Consider the following 12,354-nt stretch of genomic DNA (forward strand, 5'->3'; position numbering starts at 1 on the left):
CCACAGTGCCTAAACACCATTCACAGCCCCCCAATAATAGTCATTGTGCCCTAATACTAGGCCCAGAGCTTCAGCACCATGCACAGCCCCCCTAGTAATAGCCACAGTGCCCAAACACCATTTACAGCCCCCCAATAATAGTCATTGTGCCCCGCTATGAGCCCAGAGCTTCAGCACCATCCATAGCACCCCTAGTAATAGCCACAGTGCCCAAACACCATTTACAGCCCCCCAATAATAGTCATTGTGCCCTGCTATGAGCCCAGAGCTTCAGCACCATCCATAGCACCCCTAGTAATAGCCACAGTGCCTAAACACCATTCACAGCCCCCCAATAATAGTCATTGTGCCCCGCTATGAGCCCAGAGCTTCAGCACCATCCATAGCACCCCTAGTAATAGCCACAGTGCCCAAACACCATTTACAGCCCCCCAATAATAGTCATTGTGCCCTGCTATGAGCCCAGAGCTTCAGCACCATCCATAGCACCCCTAGTAATAGCCACAGTGCCTAAACACCATTCACAGCCCCCCAATAATAATCATTGTGCCCCGCTATGAGCCCAAAGCTTCAGCACCATGCACAGCCCCCCTAGTAATAGCCACAGTGCCTAAACACCATTCACAGCCCCCCAATAATAGTCATTGTGCCCTAATACTAGGCCCAGAGCTTCAGCACCATGCACAGCCCCCCTAGTAATAGCCACAGTGCCCAAACACCATTTACAGCCCCCCAATAATAGTCATTGTGCCCCGCTATGAGCCCAGAGCTTCAGCACCATCCATAGCACCCCTAGTAATAGCCACAGTGCCCAAACACCATTTACAGCCCCCCAATAATAGTCATTGTGCCCTGCTATGAGCCCAGAGCTTCAGCACCATCCATAGCACCCCTAGTAATAGCCACAGTGCCTAAACACCATTCACAGCCCCCCAATAATAGTCATTGTGCCCCGCTATGAGCCCAGAGCTTCAGCACCATCCATAGCACCCCTAGTAATAGCCACAGTGCCCAAACACCATTTACAGCCCCCCAATAATAGTCATTGTGCCCTGCTATGAGCCCAGAGCTTCAGCACCATCCATAGCACCCCTAGTAATAGCCACAGTGCCTAAACACCATTCACAGCCCCCCAATAATAGTCATTGTGCCCCATTATGAGCCCAGAGCTTCAGCACCATGCACAGCACCCCTAGTAATAGCCACAGCACCCCTAGTAATAGCCACAGTGCCTAAACACCATTCACAGCCCCCCAATAATAGTCATTGTGCCCCGCTATGAGCCCAGAGCTTCAGCACCATGCACAGCACCCCTAGTAATAGCCACAGCACCCCTAGTAATAGCCACAGTGCCTAAACACCATTCACAGCCCCCCAATAATAGTCATTGTGCCCCGCTATGAGCCCAGAGCTTCAGCACCATGCACAGCACCCCTAGTAATAGCCACAGCACCCCTAGTAATAGCCACAGCACCCCTAGTAATAGCCACAGTGCCTAAACACCATTCACAGCCCCCCCAATAATAGTCATTGTGCCCCGCTATGAGCCCAGAGCTTCAGCACCATGCACAGCACCCCTAGTAATAGCCACAGTGCCTAAACACCATTCACAGCCCCCCAATAATAGTCATTGTGCCCTAATACTAGGCCCAGAGCTTCAGCACCATGCACAGCACCCCTAGTAATAGCCACAGCACCCCTAGTAATAGCCACAGTGCCTAAACACCATTCACAGCCCCCCAATAATAGTCATTGTGCCATAATACTAGGCCCAGAGCTACAGCATCATGCACAGCACCCCTAGTAATAGCCACAGTGCCTAAACATCATTCACAGCCCCCCAATAATAGTCATTGTGCCCCGCTATGAGCCCAGAGCTTCAGCACCATCCATAGCACCCCTAGTAATAGCCACAGTGCCTAATCACCATTCACAGCCCCCCAATAATAGTCATTGTGCCATAATACTAGGCCCAGAGCTACAGCACCATGCACAGCACCCCTAGTAATAGCCACAGTGCCTAAACACCATTCACAGCCCCCCAATAATAGTCATTGTGCCCCGCTATGAGCCCAGAGCTTCAGCACCATGCACAGCACCCCTAGTAATAGCCACAGTGCCTAAACACCATTCACAGCCCCCCAATAATAGTCATTGTGCCATAATACTAGGCCCAGAGCTTCAGCACCATGCTCAGCACCCCTAGTAACAGCCACAGTGCCTAAACACCATTCACAAGCCCCCCCAATAATAGTCATTGTGCCCCGCTATGAGCCCAGAGCTTCAGCACCATGCACAGCACCCCTAGTAATAGCCACAGCACCCCTAGTAATAGCCACAGTGCCTAAACACCATTCACAGCCCCCCAATAATAGTCATTGTGCCCTAATACTAGGCCCAGAGCTTCAGCACCATGCTCAGCACCCCTAGTAATAGCCACAGTGCCTAAACACCATTCACAGCCCCCCAATAATAATCATTGTGCCCCGCTATGAGCCCAAAGCTTCAGCACCATGCACAGCCCCCCTAGTAATAGCCACAGTGCCTAAACACCATTCACAGCCCCCCAATAATAGTCATTGTGCCCTAATACTAGGCCCAGAGCTTCAGCACCATGCACAGCCCCCCTAGTAATAGCCACAGTGCCCAAACACCATTTACAGCCCCCCAATAATAGTCATTGTGCCCTGCTATGAGCCCAGAGCTTCAGCACCATCCATAGCACCCCTAGTAATAGCCACAGTGCCTAAACACCATTCACAGCCCCCCAATAATAGTCATTGTGCCCCGCTATGAGCCCAGAGCTTCAGCACCATCCATAGCACCCCTAGTAATAGCCACAGTGCCCAAACACCATTTACAGCCCCCCAATAATAGTCATTGTGCCCTGCTATGAGCCCAGAGCTTCAGCACCATCCATAGCACCCCTAGTAATAGCCACAGTGCCTAAACACCATTCACAGCCCCCCAATAATAGTCATTGTGCCATAATACTAGGCCCAGAGCTTCAGCACCATGCTCAGCACCCCTAGTAACAGCCACAGTGCCTAAACACCATTCACAAGCCCCCCCAATAATAGTCATTGTGCCCCGCTATGAGCCCAGAGCTTCAGCACCATGCACAGCACCCCTAGTAATAGCCACAGCACCCCTAGTAATAGCCACAGTGCCTAAACACCATTCACAGCCCCCCAATAATAGTCATTGTGCCCTAATACTAGGCCCAGAGCTTCAGCACCATGCTCAGCACCCCTAGTAATAGCCACAGTGCCTAAACACCATTCACAGCCCCCCAATAATAATCATTGTGCCCCGCTATGAGCCCAAAGCTTCAGCACCATGCACAGCCCCCCTAGTAATAGCCACAGTGCCTAAACACCATTCACAGCCCCCCAATAATAGTCATTGTGCCCTAATACTAGGCCCAGAGCTTCAGCACCATGCACAGCCCCCCTAGTAATAGCCACAGTGCCCAAACACCATTTACAGCCCCCCAATAATAGTCATTGTGCCCCGCTATGAGCCCAGAGCTTCAGCACCATCCATAGCACCCCTAGTAATAGCCACAGTGCCCAAACACCATTTACAGCCCCCCAATAATAGTCATTGTGCCCTGCTATGAGCCCAGAGCTTCAGCACCATCCATAGCACCCCTAGTAATAGCCACAGTGCCTAAACACCATTCACAGCCCCCCAATAATAGTCATTGTGCCCCGCTATGAGCCCAGAGCTTCAGCACCATCCATAGCACCCCTAGTAATAGCCACAGTGCCCAAACACCATTTACAGCCCCCCAATAATAGTCATTGTGCCCTGCTATGAGCCCAGAGCTTCAGCACCATCCATAGCACCCCTAGTAATAGCCACAGTGCCTAAACACCATTCACAGCCCCCCAATAATAATCATTGTGCCCCGCTATGAGCCCAAAGCTTCAGCACCATGCACAGCCCCCCTAGTAATAGCCACAGTGCCTAAACACCATTCACAGCCCCCCAATAATAGTCATTGTGCCCTAATACTAGGCCCAGAGCTTCAGCACCATGCACAGCCCCCCTAGTAATAGCCACAGTGCCCAAACACCATTTACAGCCCCCCAATAATAGTCATTGTGCCCCGCTATGAGCCCAGAGCTTCAGCACCATCCATAGCACCCCTAGTAATAGCCACAGTGCCCAAACACCATTTACAGCCCCCCAATAATAGTCATTGTGCCCTGCTATGAGCCCAGAGCTTCAGCACCATCCATAGCACCCCTAGTAATAGCCACAGTGCCTAAACACCATTCACAGCCCCCCAATAATAGTCATTGTGCCCCGCTATGAGCCCAGAGCTTCAGCACCATCCATAGCACCCCTAGTAATAGCCACAGTGCCCAAACACCATTTACAGCCCCCCAATAATAGTCATTGTGCCCTGCTATGAGCCCAGAGCTTCAGCACCATCCATAGCACCCCTAGTAATAGCCACAGTGCCTAAACACCATTCACAGCCCCCCAATAATAGTCATTGTGCCCCATTATGAGCCCAGAGCTTCAGCACCATGCACAACCCTCCCAGAAACAGCCAATGTTCCTCACTATAAACCCAAGAACGTTAACGGTTTGTCCAGGATTTGGAACAATTCATGGGGTGGGTGTGAAAGAAAAAAGTCATACTCACCTACCCTCTGCCCTGCACTGTCCACTCCTGGTGAGGGCTTTCAGCGCCAGAAGCTGTTAGGGTCATGTGACCACCAAGACCAATCAGTGACCTTAGTAGTCACTGGTGAGGGACCCATACCAGGTAGTAGTCACATGAATCTCAGGGCCTCTGGAGCTGCAGCCCCAGCACATGACAGAATGGGGACCAGTGGAAGGCAACATAGTGGCTCAGTGGTTAGCACTGCAGCGCTGGAGTCCTGGGTTCGAATCCTTCCAGGAACAACACCTGCAAGGAGTTTGTATGTTCTCCCTGTGTTTGCGTGGATTTCTTCCCATTCTACAAAGTCATACTGATGGGAAAAAAAAATGTCCATTGGGATCCCTATATGGGAATCACAATCTACATTAAAAAAAACAAAAAAACAATGGGGACCAGAGGACAGGTGGGTATGCTTTTTTTCCCTTTTACATCCGCACCTGAGCTACTATACAGGTTAATAGGCACAGTACCTTAAAGGGGTTGGAACATGCTTAAAAGTTAACACCGATCCACAACATACCTACAAGGAACCCCACTGCTCACAAGAATGGGGCCCATCTCCCGGTCACAGCAGGTCATATAGGATCGTTGCTGCTCTATTCATCTTTATGGACTACTGAAGATAGCCAAGTACTTAACAGCCACTAGGCCTCAGTGCTTTCCGTAGACCTCCGTTAAAGGGGTTATCCAGTTTCTACTATTGATGGCCTATCCCTATCAATTGGAGCATCCAGTGTTGTGGCCATAGGAGGTGCAAAATTAATCAAAATAAAAAAAAACAGCATACTCATCTGTTCCTGGCGCACCATTGTTTGCCGCCAGGGTCCATTTAGGCTTGTTCCAGCGCCTTATTGCAGGAATTTCTGTGCTCCGCATGACTGCTGAAGCTAATCCGTGGCCTCAGCGTTCACTAATAAGGAACTGGTGATGGAGAGGGACAGTGATGTCACTTGCATACGACACCTGCTGAGGACACGGATTGTTCTCAGTGGTCACATATGTCACAGGGTTTCCATCCTGAAAAGACACTGGAGACAGGGTGCCGTAGACAGGGGAGTATGCTTTTTTTTTTTTTTTTATTAACACTCCCCAGGCCTCAGCATACATTACTCCAATTCCTGGACAACATATTTATATTTACTCGTTATGTGCCCTGGGACTGGAGATACCACTTCTTTTAGTTTAGTCACCGATCTCTGCCCACTGTCAGAAGTGCATTCCTAGCAGATGCTCTTCACCGCTCAGCGTCATTCCTGGACAGTAACGAACACCTCCTCTAACTATACAGGGCTATGGACAAGTAATGTCAGCAGGGGCGTACCGCACAGCCAAGCTAGACTGTCAGTAACACCCTTCTGGCAGTGGGCAGTGCCAAAACTAACGGCACTGTTATATCCAGTCCAGAGGCACATCACGGGAAATCAGACAGTGCGCTGAATTGAGCGCACTGTCGGCTTTCTAGCGGTATATAAAACTGCCTGTGCCCGAGGATATGGAAGGTCCTCTTTAAGATTATCTAGTCTGAGTTTGCACTGTCTAGTTTAGTACATCTGAGCCATTGTGTTTTTTCCCTCCATTACCTGTAATGCTGTTTCCTTTTCTAACTTGGACATTTATTTACAGCAGGGGTGCCCAATACGTCAATCGCAATCTACCGGTCGATCGCAATGGACGCATGGGTCGATCGCGGGATGCAGCCAGGGATCCCCGGTGTCTGCTTGTTCTCAGTGCAGGCTGAGAGTCGACTCAGCCTGCGCTGTGAACAAGCACTCCGGACACTTGCAGGCCAGGCAGCAGCAGCTCCGGTGGATGACGCGCTCCCCGCTCTTAGGGATGGAGGGGGCCGGGGTGCTGCTTGTTCACAGCACAGGCTGAGAGTCATCTACGGACACTGGCAGGCGGGGCTGCCTCAGCCCCAGCCTGCCAGTGTCCAGAGATAACTCTCAGCCTGCACTGTGAACAAGCGGGGATCCCTGGGCGGCCACAGAACGCCGCTGTCTCCTGCTCATGCTCCGCCCGGCCCCGCCCACAAGAAGTGGGTAGTAGATCTTTGGACTTGGTCATGTTATAAAGTAGCTCACATGCTGAAAAAGTGTGAGCACCCCTGATTTACAGGTAAATTCCTTCTATACTTTATGTATGTGAACATTTTGCTATCATTTTGTTTTATGCTGTTTATTTGTATGTTGTCAAGTAAAAATAGTTTCAAATATACAGTCCTATGAAAAAGTTTGGGCACCCCTATTAATCGTAATCATTTTTAGTTCTAAATATTTTGGTGTTTGCAACAGCCATTTCAGTTTGATATATCTAATAACTGATGGACACAGTAATATTTCAGGATTGAAATGAGGTTTATTGTACTAACAGAAAATGCGCAATATGCATTAAACCAAAATTTGACCGGTGCAAAAATATGGGCACCTCAACAGAAAAGTGACATTAATATTTAGTACATCCTCCTTTTGCAAAGATAACAGCCTCTAGTCGCTTCCTGTAGCTTTTAATCAGTTCCTGGATCCTGGATAAAGGTATTTTGGACCATTTCTTTCTACAAAACAATTCAAGTTCAGTTAAGTTTGATGGTCGCCGAACATGGACAGCCCGCTCTCAAATGATCTGAAAACAAAGATTGTTCAACATAGTTGTTCAGGGGAAGGATACAAAACGTTGTCTCAGAGATTTAACCTGTCAGTTTCCACTGTGAGGAACATAGTAAGGAGATGGAAGACCACAGGGACAGTTCTTGTTAAGCCCAGAAGTGGCAGGCCAAGAAAAATATCAGAAAGGCAGAGAAGAAGAATGGTGAGAACAGCCAAGGACAATCCACAGACCACCTCCAAAGAGCTGCAGCATCATCTTGCTGCAGATGGTGTCACTGTGCATCGGTCAACTATACAGCGCACTTTGCACAAATAGAAGCTGTATGGGAGAGTGATGAGAAAGAAGCCGTTTCTGCACGTACGCCACAAATAGAGTTGCCTGAGGTATGAAAAAGCACATTTGGACAAGGCAGCTTCATTTTGGAAACAAAAATTGAGTTGTTTGGTTATAAAAAAAGGCGTTATGCATGGCGTCCAAAAAGAAACAGCATTCCAAGAAAAACACATGCTACCCACTGTAAAATTTGGTGGAGGTTCCATCATGCTTTGGGGCTGTGTGGCCAATGCCGGCATCGGGAATCTTGTTAAAGTTGAGAGTCGCATGGATTCCACTCAGTATCAGCAGATTCTTGAGAATAATGTTCAAGAATCAGTGATGAAGTTGAAGTTACGCCGGGGATGGATATTTCAGCAAGACAATGATCCAAAACACCGCTCCAAATCCTCAGGCATTCATGCAGAGGAACAATTACAATGTTCTGGAATGGCCATCCCAGTCCCCAGACCTGAATATCATTGAACATCTGTGGGATGATTTGAAGCGGGCTGTCCATGCTCGGCGACCATCTAACTTAACTGAACTTGAATTGTTTGTCCAAAATACCTTCATCCAGGATCCAGGAACTGATTAAAAGCTACAGGAAGCGACTAGAGGCTGTTATCTTTGCAAAAGGAGGATGTACTAAATATTAATGTCACTTTTCTGTTGAGGTGCCCATACTTTTGCACCGATCAAATTTTGGTTTAATGCATATTGCACATTTTCTGTTAGTACAATAAACCTCATTTCAATCCTGAAATATTACTGTGTCCATCAGTTATTAGATATATCAAACTGAAATGGCTGTTGCAAATACCAAAATATTTAGAACTAAAAATGATTAAGATTAATAGGGGTGCCCAAACTTTTTCATAGGACTGTAGTTCTTGTGATACAATTTTACATCCTGCATCAAAGATATCTGACTCCTGCACGCTTACACAAAATGGGAAGGCTGAAACACCCTGGCTGCTTGCGATGTACTGGTATGTGCTGATTTTTGGCACATGATCTGGGAGTGGCCAATCATTAAAGGTTTCTGGTCCGAGGTCATAGGCCTGTTATCTGATATACTGGGCACTCCGATTCCACTCTTACCTGAAGTATGTCTGTGCGTAGTTTTAGATGAAGAGGTATGGCTGCACCACTCACGTTTCTTTTTACAGGAATCGCTTTTCTTAGCCAGGAAGGCGATTGCCCTGCGATGGATGGCTCCCAGACCCCCCTCCCTCCCCATGTGGCGGAAGCTGGTGAACTCCATTGTCCCATATAATAAAGTGGTATATAAAGGCAGGGGCTGCCCTCAAAAGTTTTGTAAAGTTTGGGGCCTGTGGTGCGACTCTCCCTTGACCCTGTATACTAACCATTCTTTTTGCTCTGCCCTGCACTTGTTCCTTAGATGTTCCAGGGGTGACTCTGGTCCATGCTTATACTGCATCTGGAGTAATGTGTATATTCCTGTGCAGGTTTTTCTATTGTCTCTCTTGTTTTCTACTCTCGTCCTCTGCAGGTTAGATGGAGATTGATACTTTTCTCAACTTTCTGGATTTGGACTTTCTACTGGATGATTTTTGCAAGCCTTCAATTACCAATATGGACTTTGCTGCATGGTTTTTTGGTTCTTGTTCTGTTGGACAAGATTTTTTGGTCCAAGGTTGCTTTGGATTGTATACACTTTGCCATCTCTTATGTCCTGCTTTTTCTTGTACTGTAATTTGTTATATACTTTCTCAATAAAACGAGTAAAAAAAAAAAAATAGTTCTTGTACAAGAATGAAAAGTGAATGATGAATAAATTCATTTTAAAAATGATTTTCTTCAACAGAGCTGATAAAACATATCCAAACTCAGAGTCTCATTCAGTGTTGCAAAATGAAAGAAATGAATACGTTAACAAATAATTCACAGTGTTCAAAGAACAGAAATCAATGGCGGAATAGATTTTTTTGTTTGCATTGTGTAAAACATTAATACACATTAAAACTGCTGTATGTACTGTGGGGGAGGTAGCTCGGTGGAAGCAGTGGTGCGGACCCAAACAGTCAAAAACAGGGACACAAAATATGCAGAAAACTGGTTTATGTAGAAAAACAAACAGGAAAATAAATAAACCTTGACTTCATGCACAAAATGAGCAAAATAAAATAAAGTCTTAACTTCAGGCAAAAACAAAACAAAATCCTGCTCGTCTGATCAACTAACTAAACAGAACTGATAACCTAACTATACATGTGTCTTACTACTAGCCACACGAACACAACAAGCACAATGTTTTCTCACCAGACTCAGGGTATCAGGACAGACCCAGACGTCTCCTCACACTCCCTGGATCTGCACTCCACGCCACTTTCCTCAAAGAGGGGATGGGGCTCAGATTTATCATGTCCATTTTTCAGGGATAATTGATTCCCTAAAATCCATGTTAGTAAAAATACCACAGAGACTCAGCCTCTAAGAGCTTCAGCAATTGGTAAGCCCATGTAACTTCACATGGTCTGCCACTTTGTGCCTGAGTTGCTGGGGTTCTTAGCAGATTGTAGAATATATACTGTAGGAGGGAAAAAAATTCATAAACTGACTTAATGCTATAATGGCACCCTGTTACAGTATTTCAGTGAAAGCTATTTAGAATGACCCTTTATTACACATATATTTATAAAAGCAGAATGCATGGCTAGGTGCTAGATTTTATACACTGGTCATAATGGTATGTACAGCAACATTAATCCTATCCTATCCTATAATAGTATAAATGTGAAAATTTGTATGTTTGTTCCTCAATCACGCAAAAACAGCTGAATGGATTTGAATGAAATTTGGCACACAGATAAATTGTAGCCTCAATTAACATATAGGCTACTTTTTATGTCGGTAAATGACATGGGTTCATGACAGTTATGAATTTAGGTTCACATACTATATTAAACAGCTCTTAGCAGCACTTTATCTCAGCCAGGGCTGTTATCTCTGTATGTAAACACACTTAACCCTCAGTGTGGAGACACCTTTGCATATTATCTGATCTTCTCCAGTGCTGACAAACACCTTTAATTCAAATTGTCAGTTTGCCAATTTTTAACATTTACTTGGAAAAAGAAAATCTAATTTGTCGCAAACAACAACAGCTATGAAGGAGCCAGAAGTCACAGAGTTCTTCTCAAGCGCAGCTGAGGGGGATCATCGACATCAACAACACACTTATTATATGGCTTCCCAGCAAGGTGCTGAGATGCCAGAACAATCCCAGGCACAGTGCAAGAACCAAGTTCAACGGCAGGCCAGCTTGAGAGTTGCCAAAACGCCGGAGCATGCGGATTATCAACGTCAACAACACGCTCATTATATGGCATCCCAGTGAGCTACTGAGATGCCAGAACAATCACAGGAACACCGCCAGGAACGAGTTCAGCGGCAGGCTAGCTTGACAGCTGCCGAAACGCCAGAGCAGGCGGATCATCAACACCAACAACACGCTCATTATAGTATGTTCCAACGAGGTGCTGAGATGCCGGAACAATCCCAGGCACAGTGCAAGAAACATGTTGAGCGGCAGACCAGCTTGAGAGCTGCCGAAATGCCAGAGCATGCGGATCATCAATGCCAAGAATGCGCTCATTAATATCATGCCCCAGCGAGCTACTGAGATGCCGGAACAATCACAGGCACGGTGTGAGGAACAAGTTCAGCAGCAGGACAGCTTAACTGCTGTCAAAATGCCGGAGCACGCAAACCATCGACAGCACTAATTTGCTAAATATAGGCGGATCATCGACGCCAACAACCCGCAGACGAAGTTGCGGTCAGAGTCTAGTTAATAAATAAAATGGTTATGGTTCTCGGAATATGGTCAGCCATAAAAAAAAATGTATACTTCGTTCTGAAGGACAAAATTAGCCACATCCTTTATAGGTTTAGTTTTTGCATATTCAATTTTTTTTTCTTATTACATCATCTTTGTCTTCATATACTATTTGAATGAAAATCAAACGTTCAAGTCCACATAAGTTAAACATTTTTTTACAATTTTATATGGTCTCATAGCGCTAAGGTTGTGTTCAAATCTGTGTCAGATGTTTGAAGCCTTTGTTGCTGATTCTGTCAAATTCAATGGGGAAGTGGCAATAAATGGTGTCAGTGGCGTCTGACACATCAGGGATCCAACACTCTGTTGTGATATCAGTTTGTCATTGAATTCTTGCTGCAGATGTGAACAGAACCTAAATCTTGTGTTCAGTCATCTCTAGAGATCTTAGAGCACCGCAGGATCCCATACCATACCTGTGTAGATGCTGAGCTTCAAATAATAGGATCAACATGACATTGGCCAGTACAGGATACGAATGTTTTGTATAGATGAGCAGTTGTCTTTATTATATTATTCCAATGATGGAGATTTTGTCACCTTCAGGATTCCCTATTATAAGCAGAGAAATAATAACATATTTTATGTGTTTTTATTTTTTTCCTCTTTTTAATTCCCAACATAGCAAGATCTGAATAAGGATCAACTTGATGAACAGCCCAAGGTGGATAGAGTCAACTATGAGCCCTTGGATGAGCAATATTTGGGCCAGCTAACTGCAATTTATAGATAGATAGATAGATAGATAGATAGATAGATAGATAGATAGATAGATAGATAGATAGAAAACACAAAACTGAGACAACCCATCCCAATGCAAGCTGCTATGGCAGGAATACAAATACAAAACCAACAGCAGCCCTCTGTAAACTGCATCTACATAAACCTA

This window comes from Leptodactylus fuscus, chromosome 9 (assembly GCF_031893055.1).
Source record: "Leptodactylus fuscus isolate aLepFus1 chromosome 9, aLepFus1.hap2, whole genome shotgun sequence".
NCBI lineage: Eukaryota > Metazoa > Chordata > Amphibia > Anura > Leptodactylidae > Leptodactylus > Leptodactylus fuscus.